The sequence below is a fragment of the Protopterus annectens genome, chromosome 5.part1 (assembly GCF_019279795.1).
Source record: "Protopterus annectens isolate FY-2018-M chromosome 5.part1, PAN1.0, whole genome shotgun sequence".
NCBI classification, from domain to species: Eukaryota; Metazoa; Chordata; order Ceratodontiformes; family Protopteridae; genus Protopterus; species Protopterus annectens.
Genome location: NC_056736.1, coordinates 451617265 through 451630567, shown reverse-complemented (window position 1 = coordinate 451630567; position 13303 = coordinate 451617265). Strand labels below are relative to the sequence as shown.

Genomic DNA, 13303 nt, shown 5'->3' with positions numbered 1-13303 from the left:
AACTTTTTTAATAAAACATTTGACTCATGATTCTTATTGCTTTCCCAAGGTCTAATCTTCTCTTCTCATTAATTTGAAGTATAACACTGTTTCAAATATAGAAAAAAGGGGTTACATACTCTGTTAAACCTGTGAAAATTATAGCCTTTGGAAATCACGATACTAGTGATGTTATACCTATAACATAATAAAATATCTTCCAAAATGGTTGAGACTTCATTCTGTAACATTGCAAATACCAAGTTAATTAAGTCCACTGTCTTAAATGATGATAGAGAATTTAAGCACTATGGTAACATTATAAAAATCAATGTATATATAAGAAGAAAACTATTGCTAACAAAACAGTAGACGTGGTATGTAAGTATGATGACAGGAAACAGTACTGTATTACTCATTAACACAAACTATGTTTAGAAAGATATTCCTTCCTATTGCTGTCATGTCCAACTTAACACATGATATGATAACAGGGAAATAGTTTCTCTACTTCAAAGAGTTGTGGAGGTGTTGGGAAAAGGTGGTTCTTTTGAAGACCACATTATCAACATGGTGAGAGAATTCAGCAGGCGAATAATCCTATAGATGTGCCTCTGTCAAACCCACAAATGGGGATAAAACCACCAGAAACATTTGTCAGAGTGCATGAATCTAACAAAGACCCAAGACATATTCTGGGAAAGTCCAAAAGGTACAAAAATCTGACTAAGTATACTAGGAAAGAAAGAACCTACACTAGTTAGTTTATAGGTTTATAGGTTAGTACTAGGCTAGTGATATGACAGAGCAGCCTGCAAGAACAAAAATAGTATAAGGAAGAGACTAGCACATTAAAATATTGTAGCTAGAAGTATTGCAAAGCAAGGAGAAGCATAACTACCGCCTGAAAATGTTGCAAAACAGGGAGCCGAAGTGACTAGCAGAAATGAAAAGACATGAATACTCACCAAGAATTCTAAGAAAATTAGGTTATAGATTATGGATGTTCACCATTCCATCAAGCTAAAACAGAAAGCCCCACAAATGGAGAATTTTAAGGGTGTCGTGAAGGAGAAAAGTAACAATAACCAATGTAGTTAAAAAGGGAGAAATATCTGGTCAGAATTTTAAACCCATATTTATCACATTAAAACAGAAAGCCCAAATAAGGGAAGACAACAGGTATCTGTAAGTAAGGGAAAAAAGTAAGGAACAGCAACCTAAGGAAGAAAAAGAAATTGAAAAGGTGATATTCAGTCCACTCGGATACAGAGTATGAGCCACATATGAAAAAGAAGGAAGTGTACACTGACAGACAAATTGATAAGGAAAGAAAAAGGAAAAGGTAGCACACACTGAGAGACAAGATTTCCTTCAGCAGAGCCCTAATGATATTCCTGTTCAGCCAAAATGCAGGCACAGCAAACAAAGGAAAGAGGTTTGCATGCATCAGGTTCATAAATAAAAGGAAAGAGAAAAATGAAATAAGTCAGATATGGCAACTGACGCTAAAGTATAGTGGTAGTAATTGCCTTTTCCAGGTGAAGAGGTAAATACAGAAACCCCCATTCCTGTGCTGCTAGGGGAGGGGTACTGCTGTCTACCTCACAAGAAGCTGATCTTACCTTCTAGAAAGCTAGTCAAATTTTAAAAAGGCAAAGTAGGAAGATGCATTGCAAGAGAAAATATACAGCTGTAGAGGAAAAAGATGAAGTAGCATTACAACTGTCAGTGCCCAAGACTTTAAGAAACCTAATGGTGAGGAATCCAGATAAAACTACCAAAAGAGTCTGTTTCACAGCAGTATAAGACTGAGTTAAAGGCAGTTACTTTATATTTAAACCAAAGACTTTGCTTGGCAGAAAATGTCCTGTTTTAAGTTATGTATAATAAACTGTATTATTTTTATTTTTCATAAAGTCTAGTAGCCTCAGCTGCCTTTTTAATTACCCACAAGATGTGTGTGTGTGTGTGTGTGTGTGTGTGTGTGTGTGTGTGTGTGTGTGTGTGTGTGTGTGTGTGTGTGTGTGTGTGTGTGTGTATTTTTATACAATGTATTTTATACACTCTGTCTTACTGTTATTTCTGGAAAGCTGGCAGGTAGAGTTCTTATATGAGGGATATGGACATGAGGAGATTGAGATGGGTGCATTGAAATGTTTTCTTTATATAATAAATGTTAAACAATTTCTGATGCTTAAGGAAGAAAACCATTTTAATCTTCACATGGAAAAATACTAGTACAGTAGAAATCTGTCAACATTACTGATAAGGTATGACCATACATATACACGGTGCATGTGTGTGTGTGTGTGTGTGTGTGTGTGTGTGTGTGTGTGTGTGTGTGTGTGTGTGTGTGTGTGTGTGTGTGTGTGTGTGTGTGTGTGTGTGTGTGCGTGTGTGTGTGTGCTGTATGGGATTGATAATTAATAGTTTTCTTAACTATAGTGAATGGGATAGTGAGGCCATATTCCTTTGTTTTTTAGACTGGCTGGGGCATACATCAAATCATCATCCGTGAGGCTATTAATGTTCGAAGACAGTACTCTAAATTCATAGGTTTGTTTTCCTATTATCAGTAAGTGATCTGGAATCTCCTAACTGTATTATTGTGTTGTTTTGTCAAGATATACACTTTTAAAAAATGTGAATGTGCTAGTAGAGTACTGTGTTGGAACATTAATAGCTCACTGATGATGGTAAGAGAAAAACAGATGTTATTTTTTTCTAAAAAATGGTTGGTTTGATGCCATTATGCTGCAGGAGACCCATTTGAAAGAACTATTTCCTTTAGATGAAAATAAGCACATCATTTAACAAATCACTCCACACATTTGCTTTGAAGAAATGGCCATAGCCATGTATTTATTACGCCAATTAGATTGAACTATGTATGAAGTCATTATCAGATCAGAGGTCAATGCCAGTCAGACTAAACACTGCCAACTAAGAATATTCAGATGTGCACAAAGGCCAGCATTTGGAAGGAAGTCAAATAAACCAGGCTATAACATACCACCACAGTCCCTGTAAATTCTCAACCAACACCAATGGCTGAAGGGATCTACAACTAAACACTGACAGTCCCCAGTCACCACTCAGCCAGATACCAGTGGCTGAAGAGAATCTGCTACTTGCAGGACCCAAGGCTATGGGTCCCAGCCTTCCCACTACACCATGTGGTGGCCCACCCAGAGAAGTGCCAATCTGTCCAAGCCTATACAACTTCCCCAGACCAAGAAAACTTCTTTGCAATTTTGGTATTTCAAGTCTGCTCTCCCTGGCTGCAACACATACCTGCCCTACTTACCACTTGCTGAGGAAGGCAAAAACTTGAAAACCCAGTGGGAATAGGAAATTCCTTCCAGACTCCTAGTGCAATCACCCTTATGGGTCAGCAAGCACCTACCTACTCTTATCAGTCAGTACTTACCACTTCTCACCTTTTGATATCTACAACTCTTCCTACTTTTACAAGGAAAAGTAGGAGGAAGGTTTTCTGCTGTGTCCTGCTCTGCTGTTGAAAAGAGATATTGCCTGACTACCTTTGGCTTTATTATATTCTTCCTCTACCTAGTCTTCTACCTTTGCATACCCCCCCTTATCCTACGCAACTTCCTGCCTTCCTGACCTCCTCCATCCTCCCTCATCTCCTGCATGCTGTTTTCTCCACTGAAATATAGTAGTGTCTATGATTCCTTGACACACTTTCAAAGCATCAAAAACTGTTAGAGGGTTGGCGAGGAAAGGGATATTTTGTGAATGCTTTCAATGGAAGGAAAGGAGGAATTTTACTGAAAAAAGGTAGATGTAGAGGTAGATGACACTTTAATAGATAATCAAAGTAGATTTGTTCTTTTTAGAGGCAACTAAAAGAGGTATAGAAATACTGAATGAGGTTTCTGGACTTCAAAAAGGGCTGCTACTGTTAGGAAGAGATTAAAATATAATCATAGAGGCACAAGACATGAGTGGAGGGCTAAGGGGTAGAATGGTTACTCCTGAAGCTAAATACTTAAAGCAAGTTTTAGGGGTCTTTGGTTGGCAGGACACTGGAAAAATGGAGACAGGCTATATTTCCATGTATAAGATGTATATAGCAGCTGGTCCAGATTAGACAGATTAAATGTATCAGAAGAACATCTTTACTTAACTGAGGGAGTGTTTACATAACCTAGGGTGCTTTTAGATCATTCACCAGTGGAATACATCATAAAATACCTGACCCCATATTTAATGTGTAAGCATTGGCGGGCTGAATGTGTTTGGTGGACAAGGCCCCACCTAAAAAATAAATTGCAGAAATTTACGGCAGAGACTTTTGATCAGGCAAGTGAATGGCTTGAAATTTCCATTGATGCTTGTGAAGTTTTCAAAAACTAAAGGGTAACATTTGTCAAGGACAAAGGGACACTATTATGGAAAAAACTGAAGTAAGTAAGGAAGGGAACAAAATCAGAAGAGGTTGAAAGAACTGCACTAGAAGGGGGATTGGCTCACTGTTGAAGAGGAACAGGAATTAACAGAAATATAGGCAAAGTGGGGAAGTTATTTAGAAGATCAGGTAGCAAAGCCAAGAGTAGTAATTGGATTATTATATTTTTTCTAATACATCTAAGCTCCAAAAAGTGTTTTTTTTTTTTTTTTTTAGCAAGAATCATCTTTATTGAATGGTCACTTATGACAGGAAATCATACATTTATATAAATGAAAACAAACCATAATGACATATTTTCAGTTGCAAACATCATACATCATATATAATCTTCTAAACAGTCATTGTCAGTCAAACATTACATCCTTCTTACAATTCCTGCTTTCCTTTAAACCTAGTTCCTCATCTAAAACATTATTCTGCATGTATCACTCTCAAAATTCCCCTTTTTTTCTATGTAATTTGTTCCTGCCCTTTTTTAACAATCCAACTTCCGGTTCTTTTATCTCTGTTACTATAGTCACTACTTCTAGTAGAATTGGTTTACACTTTGATTTCCATTGTATAGTAATTGCCTTTTTGGAGCCACCAGAATTAGACTCAGCAAGGCCTTACTATGTCTAGGCAATCCTAATTGTGTATTTCACAGCTCAAAAAAATAATTTCCTTAGTTATACCAATTTGCTCACTCATTGTTTCTGACAGAGTAGTCTACAGGAAATGTTTAATGTCTGCCAACTCATTGCACTCCTAAAAATGTGTTCCCAGTTATCTCTTTCTTTCCCCATCACACCTCCAACATTTGCAATCCACCTGAGAAAAAATTATTTTGAGTCTGCTTGAGATATAAAAATACCTATGCAAATGCTTCCAAGCAAGAATTGTAAATCTTTTAGATTTTGTTGCACATTTGGGAGATATATATATATATATATATATATATATATATATATATATATATATACACATCCATTGTTTCTTTGTGAATTGCTTATTCAGTCTCTTCCCAATCATTTCTAGCTTCCCCTGATTGATTTCTATAGTTATCAGGAAATATTTTATATGCCCTACTAATTATCCAAAGACATGCATCTGGATCATTTCTCCCCGGGCCTCTGCTGAAAATTGGCTTTGCTCCAAGTCAGACTTTCCCGGTTAACAAATGTTAAATAAAAAATAAATAAATCCTTTGTTTATCAGTAGCTTCTGCACTAGAGTCTACTAAAAACTCTGCCAGTGCTGGTCTTTTACTTAGCATTCCCCTATTTGCCTATACTCTGATGTCAAGCCTTGATAGGGAAGGCAATTTCTAGCCTGTAGTCCAAATGAATTCTTGGCCTGTTCCTCTTTCTGCGACTTTATGAATGTAATATTATGTATTGTTACTGTTTTTCTCCTAAGGGTCGGCACCCAAAATCCCAGTCTCCCCTTATTTCTTGAACTTTTCCTGTTTCATTATCATTCCTTTCCACTTTGAATTATAGGTTTCTGCTTGTGCTATGTATAGGAGCTTTAACTGTAAAGCTCTAAAAAGTGTTAAGCACAGAAATTAGAAATCATGTCAGCTCAAAGCTGAGAGACAAATACTAAAAGTTAAGGGTTCCCAGGACAGGTGAGTTGGTAATAGATTCAGAGAATTTTTTTTAGAATTACTATGAGGAACTATATGCTAAACTGAGAATGACAAATAACTTGGAGGTCCAATATGCAAATGTCCTAGAAGGATTAACCCTCCAAAAGTTGACAGAAGAGGAGAGAGCTAGCTTAATAAGACCAATTTCAGACTTTGAAATTATTGAGCAAATTAAAAAACAAGAATCAGGGAAGGTTCTTATATCGTCTTGGAAGGTCCTGTTTAATAAAATATTGGACATCAGAAATACCAACTTCTTGGTTTGATGCAATAATTTCAGTAATATTGAAAGAAGGAAAACATTCCTCTAGCCTGAACTCTTAGTGTCCATTATTAGTTTTGAATCAAGATTGCAAAATATTTGCAGCTGTAACAGCCAACAGATTAGCACATTTGCTCCTCAATTAATACATCATGACCAATGTGGATATGACAAACAGCCTTTTCACAATATTATTTTCATCAATTTAATACACATGGCAGCAGCAAGAGACAAAAATGATGGGCTTGATGCAAAGAAAGCATTTGGCAGGGCCCATTGGCCTTACTTATAGAAGGTATTGAAAACATAGGGGTTATGGGGGTTCCCACTGCCACTGATAAAACTACTTCAGAATTTATATGGAAGTGCTAATGCAAGAATTAAAGTAAATGGTAGACTTACCTTAGGAATCCAAGGGGTATCGAGGTACATGGCAGGGTTGCCCCTCTCACCACTTTTTTTGCATTGCATCTTCAACTATTAGCTGCCATGATATAGCAATCCTCTATAAAAGGTTGTCCCTTGAAGGGCATCCAGTGCAAATTAGCAAACAAACAAATGCTGCATGGACGGCAAATGCAATGGTCCAAAAACCAAGACAGCAATTCCAAAACAAACGGACCAGCACAAAATCCAGTGAAAATTAGACATGTTTGCAGATGACGTGATAATCTTTTTAACAGATCCAGAGAATGATACAAATCAGTTATAGCAGATTTTAAGCCAGTTCAGAGGAATAGCTGGCTATAAAATTAATCAGGACAGAACAGAAATGATTTTTGCTAATTACATTCCAGCTTTTCAGTACTTCCACGGTGGTGCAGTGGTAGTGTTGTTGCCTCACAGCAAGAGGTTCTCCCGTTTGATACTCGCCTTGGGTTGGGAGTGCCTTCTGTGTGGAGTCTGCATGTCCTCCCCGCGGTCGAGTGGGCGTTCGAAAGACATGCGTTGAATGGGCATGCCTTCATTGAAGGTTGGGCGTCAGGCTGGCAACTTGACACCATAAAAACCAACTGCCAATCATTAGCGGACCGGAGTTCCACTGTGGCAACCCCTAACCGGGAAAAGCCGGAAGAAAAACAAAACATTCCAGCTTTTCAGTAAATAAAAAAATATCCTAGTTTGTGGGGATATTTTAGGATGAAATATTTAGGGATGTGGATGGCAGCAAGGTCTCAGGATTCAGTTGAGGAAACATGGTCAAATATATTTAGGAAAATTACAGGCTTGCTGGAGAAATGGGAAATAATGAAAGTTGATCTGGACTGAAGGATTCAAGTGGTTAAAATGTTTGTTCTATCTTGATTATTTTATGTACTTCAAGCTTTATCTCATAGTCAGATCAGATATGGTGGAAAAGGTTAAAAAAAAGAAATATCTAAATATATTTGGTTAGATCAACACCCTAGAGTCAACTGTGAAATTATGTTGAATTTAAATGAGGAAGGAGGCTTAGAAATTCCCCACTTAGAAGATCATATGCAGCAACAGAATTAAGACTTATATAATATATAAATTACAGGATAGTAATTATGTGTTGAATTGGAAAAAATTAATTTTGACAACAACTGTGGAAAATCTAAATGACTATAAAACAGGTATTTATGGGAGCTGTTGGATAGGTGGTTAATAATGAGAAATGGGATAAGTCAATTAAGGACTCTTGATTGAATTATTGAGAAAGCACCAGAACATTGGTGGCACTTTGAATTCTGGCCAATAGGTTACTCTAAGTCAGGATTTAACATAGACACCTCCATACTGACAGACTGGAAATACAATGAGGATATGATATCCTTTAGGGAACAACTTCAGACGAGTGGTAGCAGTATGACGTGGGAGGAAACCTGTTAGTTCCATGAAGTGAAAGGGAACAAATGGATGCTATACAGAGGGTTAGACAATTTTGGAAATGCATGCTAAGAAGAGAAAGGGGTGAAAGACCTCAGCTTGTGCAACTTTTAATAGAAGCATGAACAAAATCAGACAAATAGGGTACACTTGGATAGTAGGTTATACAAAGCATTAAAACAAAATAGAAAATGCAAATGTCCCAGATTGCTATGGGAAAAAGGTTTTACATCAGCTTATCTGAAACAGAGATGGTAAGACATTTGTATAACTCCATGGAAGGTGACTACAGCAGCAAAGTTTAGAATTTTTGGATGGAAATGACTGCAAAACTATTTTTATATCCTAGATAAACTGTGAGGTGTAATCAGGAGGTAATAGGTACTTGGAAACATGTTTTTTGGAATTGACAAGAGTTAAGATAACTCCGTATTAATGTAAACCGGGTAACAAAGATTATGTTTGGGACATCTGAACAGATGAGAGAAATAGATTTTATATTAAACAACTTAGAAACAATTCAAATCCCAAAATTTAAACTTGTGTTAATATCTTTGTTATGAATTATTACTAAAAAGGCACCAGCAAGAAGATGGAAAACTTTGTTGACACCTTGTATGTCTAAGATTATCTTGATGATGAATGATCTAGAAGAACTGGAGCTTAAATCTGCTAAGGGGAAAAAAGTGGATTTCATAAGAGAAATGTGGAGTTATGGGAGGAAGCTCTAAGTGTCATACAGTAATCTGTCATGAGTGATGAAATTGGTTTATTGAATAATGACACAATGTTATTTGGAAGCATTAATAGAGTGTACAAGAATCTGTTTTGCTGATTAAAGCATATAATTACAAAAATTATAATCGTGATGGGTGCTGGTTATGTCAGAATTGATTTGTAGGAATATGTGAGTATAAATATATGTGAAACTGTATATCTTGAAGTAAAGGTTGACTCTGGTATTGTGCCTATCCATATGTACAAAACTGCTTCATTTAATTTCGATTTTCTTTACTAAGTAATGTGAAGGCAGGCAGAGAACTGTAAGTATTTGGTTATCATTCATAGGTAATTGCATTATTGAAAATATTATATAAAGTATGCATTATTGAAAATATTATATAAAGTAGGTTTTATAAATTAAAAAAGCCAATGTAACTTAAAGAAGAAAGATATTTCCCCCAGTAACCTGGAGTTTATGCAAAACGTTTATCCAGGTAAATTAATTAATTAAATTCACATCAGCTGAATAATAATCTTTCATTTTCAACAACCCCCTCCCTGTCTTTTGATTTCTTCATTCCACCTATCCCATTCATTTCCCAAATATTTCAGTGATTTTTGCCATGTATGTCCCATACAGTGAACTCATTACATTTATCTACTGTCCTTACTATGAAACAGGATTTCATAATGTCCACAGTTTATCTGCCTCTTTCTAGGTATAAGTTGTGCCCCTTCCTTCTCCCTTGCCTTAGATGAACTCCAAAGCCGAAAGGATCAGTCCTGGAAAAAACGGCAATTAAGCAAAACACCACAACTTCTACAGGAGTTTAGAGAACTCCAAAAGCTTATAAAACTTGTGTGAATAGGGACAAGGCAATATTATAATGGTCTGCAAAACAGCCATAGCCCTAATACCAAGACAGTATGGTCCTCCATCAAATAACTGATCCATGCATAGACAAACGTTAATCCAAATCCTTCAGTCAACCTCACCTCACTTGAAATTGCTAGCCAGTTCAGTACATATTTCATAGGCAACATAGTGGCCCTTAAACACCCCAACACCCTTCCCACTGCTAGATCACCTTTTATCTTAAAAACTGACCCTACTTCATATATAAAAAAAAAATTACCCAAACCATGCTAACCATCCACAGATGGCTTCCCTTCTGTATACCTTAAAACAACTGCCAGTGGTGTACCATAACAAGTCTCAGTCCTAGAAAATAGATCAACACAAATATCTTATGTTCCTTCCTTCTGGGGAAAGTCATACATTACCCCACTCCATATGGGAGGAGACCTCAACAGAGGTATCCCACTTCTGTTCCATTGTCTTTCTATCCTTCCTCTCAAAAATTCTGGGAAAAAAGTGTTCTCAAACAGTTCCTTCTATAACAACTTCTGACACTAGCACAACATGGTTTCCACCCAGCACATAGAACTACCAGTACCATCCTATCCTTCTTAGACACCACCACCAAGGCCAGACACAATGGCAAATCTGTGCCTTCCTTATTCCTGCATTTATCCAAAGCCTTCAAAATGGTATCACACAGTAAACATGAACATCAAATGTCTTCTCTTGGCCTCTTACACTTCACTCTCAACTGGTTCAGTAGGTACTTGTCTGACAGACAGCAATCTGTTGAACAGCTTTTCACCCTATTCCCTTTTCTACCAGTTACCACAGGTGTACTCTAAGGTTCTATTCTCAGACCACTATTCTTTAATATATTCAGCAACAATCTTCAGACTTCATATCAACAAGCTTCTCTCATTCAATATGCAAATGATTCTGCACTGATATGTACCTCCGATAGCCCAACCCATTTTCAATAAATAATACAAGAAGCCTTTAACTCCATTGAAAACTGACTCCAACTTGCACAATTACTACTCAACCCTAAAAAACTAAGCTAATCCTGTATTTTTGTAACTCACATACCCAAGTCAAATCAAATTTCAACATCACCTCCCTAAACAACAAAGAACATAGAAGATGTATCTCTTATCAAATTGCTAGGCATGATCATCGATGACAGCCTAAAATTCAACCCATGTATTCTAAGTGCTATAAAAAAATTACCAAAAGTTAGGAATGCTATGCAGAACTAAAGACGTCTTCACAACTACTACTAAAGCAACCATAGCTAAGTCCTACTTTCTAACATTGCTACTATATGGAGCACCCAATCCTTACAAACCTTCAAACCAATCAGAAAACTAAACTAGAGCAATGTTATAAGACTGTGTAGTTTATAGCAAATTAAATAAACCAAAACCACTTCTGTGCTGCACTGAAATAACTGAATTAGTCAGAATTACCTATAAATACAGCACAAAAACATAATACACAATCCTTCTGCTTGTACAGCTCTCCAAAACTACATCCCACATTGTCCCTTAAGATGAAATGACAAATTACACTTTATCATCCATACACCAAAGAAATCACACTGCCTATATACTATCCCAGTAGCAATAAACCAGGAAATCACTGCCAATAACAAATAGGTCAATGCCCAACCTCCAAATATTCAAGATTTCTTTTAAAACATTCCTGATTCCTGGCTCTGCCCCTGGTCCACACCACATTAGCTCCATCTTCAAACCACTTTGCTTTTATCTCAACCCACATCTTCCAACCACCCCTTCCCATTCACCTTCTTCCAACTATACGTCCTCATTTTTCTTACCACCAGTCCTTCTATCCTGCCTTACCACCATCTTCTAGTACCCTAAATCTAACTCACTTGCTATATTTGCACACTCTGCCCTACTGTGCTACCGTATGTACCAATGTTAATGCATGTTTCATTTTCTCTTACTTAAATATAACATAATTATTGATCAGCGTATAATCCCATTCTTTTTTCATATATTTTTACTGTGAATATATGTATATATATATATATATATATATATATATATATATATATATATATATATATGTAAATATATTTTTTTCTCTTCTAACATTGCGAATGTATGTATTCATATCTTTTTTACTTTACCTATTCTCATTTCTTTACTGCTCTTTCTTTTTACCCTTGTAATCTAATCAAATTATGTTTATTATGCTTATGAAAACATTCCTACTGTTGTAGTCCTTTAAAGGCATTTCTGCCAAGGTGCTACAGGTGTTTTAATAAACTTTTTACAGTTTTTTCGAGTCACTGGACGCTTGTCATATTTATTGTTTTTCTGTATCTTGTAGTGGTCTATACTGTTGTAATCTGCCTGTTTCTCTGTTTCTGTATTTGTAATACTTTTGAACCCTATCAGATTTTTAGATTTTTCTGAACTGTATTGCACTGTTTGTATTCAGGTAATATGATGGAACTTTTCTCCCCATGCCTCCATTGAAAATGGGTTATTGCCCAGTTGGAATTTCCTGGTGAACAAATGTCAATAAACCAATCAATAAATGAATACTTCCAAAGAATATATATCAAAGATTGTCCCTGCTTCCTGTGATATGTTCTTTGGTCCACCCTCAATAATCATCCTGGTCACCTCTTTTTGTATCCTCCCACTGTGCAGTATCCTATACTAGATCCAGTATTCCATGTGTGGTCTCACCAGCACTCAAAACATTGGTAGTGTTACTTTATTAACAATGGAGTATCCCCTTGCTTATAATTTATTGCTGCTTTGTTGACTACCATCAGTTAGTTTGCTTGGCCTGACTCTATAATTTGATTCCCCACAGCTTATACCCCTTCTCTGAGTTGTACTGCTCCATATTCAAACTTGTGTACTTATCTGTAGTAAACTTTAGCTGCAGTCTAACCACCAAGGCATCCAGCCTCCCCAAATTCCTTCGCAGACTGGAAGCTTCACCATCAACTGCATCTCTCTGGTTCTTTTACCATCTGCAAATAAGTTTATCCTGTTCTCAACTCAGACAAATAAGCAATGAAAACTGCAAGCCCTAAGACCCAAGATACATCAGTAGTAATAGTTTGCTGCTAGACAGTCCTTACTACTAATCTCTGTGTTTTGCCCTGTAGTGACTTCTTCACTCATTTTACCAGCAACTAACTCACCTTCAGTCCTTTAAGCATTCCCATCAGTTTACATTGTGGCACAGAGCAAAGCTCTTGCTGAAATCCAAATATATCACTTTTAGTGCTTTGTCTTTTTCCACCACATGTCATCCAGATATGGAAGTGGATCTGGTTAGTTTGAAATTTCTGGCTCTAAATCCATTCTGGCTCCTATTCTGCAGACCTTTAGCTTCCAAGAAGTATGTTAGCCTTTCCCCTGCTTTCCCTTTGTATTTCTCCATGATGTTCCCCAAAACTGAGGCCAGATTAATTGGAATGTAGTTCCCCATGCTGTATAGGCCCTTTACCTTACACCACTGCTGATCTTTTCCAGTCCCCTGGTACTTCTCCCTCCTCCAAGAAGC

At 36.8% G+C, this 13303-nt stretch overlaps 1 protein-coding gene across 1 annotated transcript in view; it reads left to right on the top strand.

Annotated features, from left to right (window-relative positions):
- CD247 (CD247 molecule) overlaps positions 1-13303 on the top strand; it is a 600369-nt gene that overhangs the window by 532175 nt on the left and 54891 nt on the right. The gene's annotated exons all lie outside the window — the stretch shown is intronic.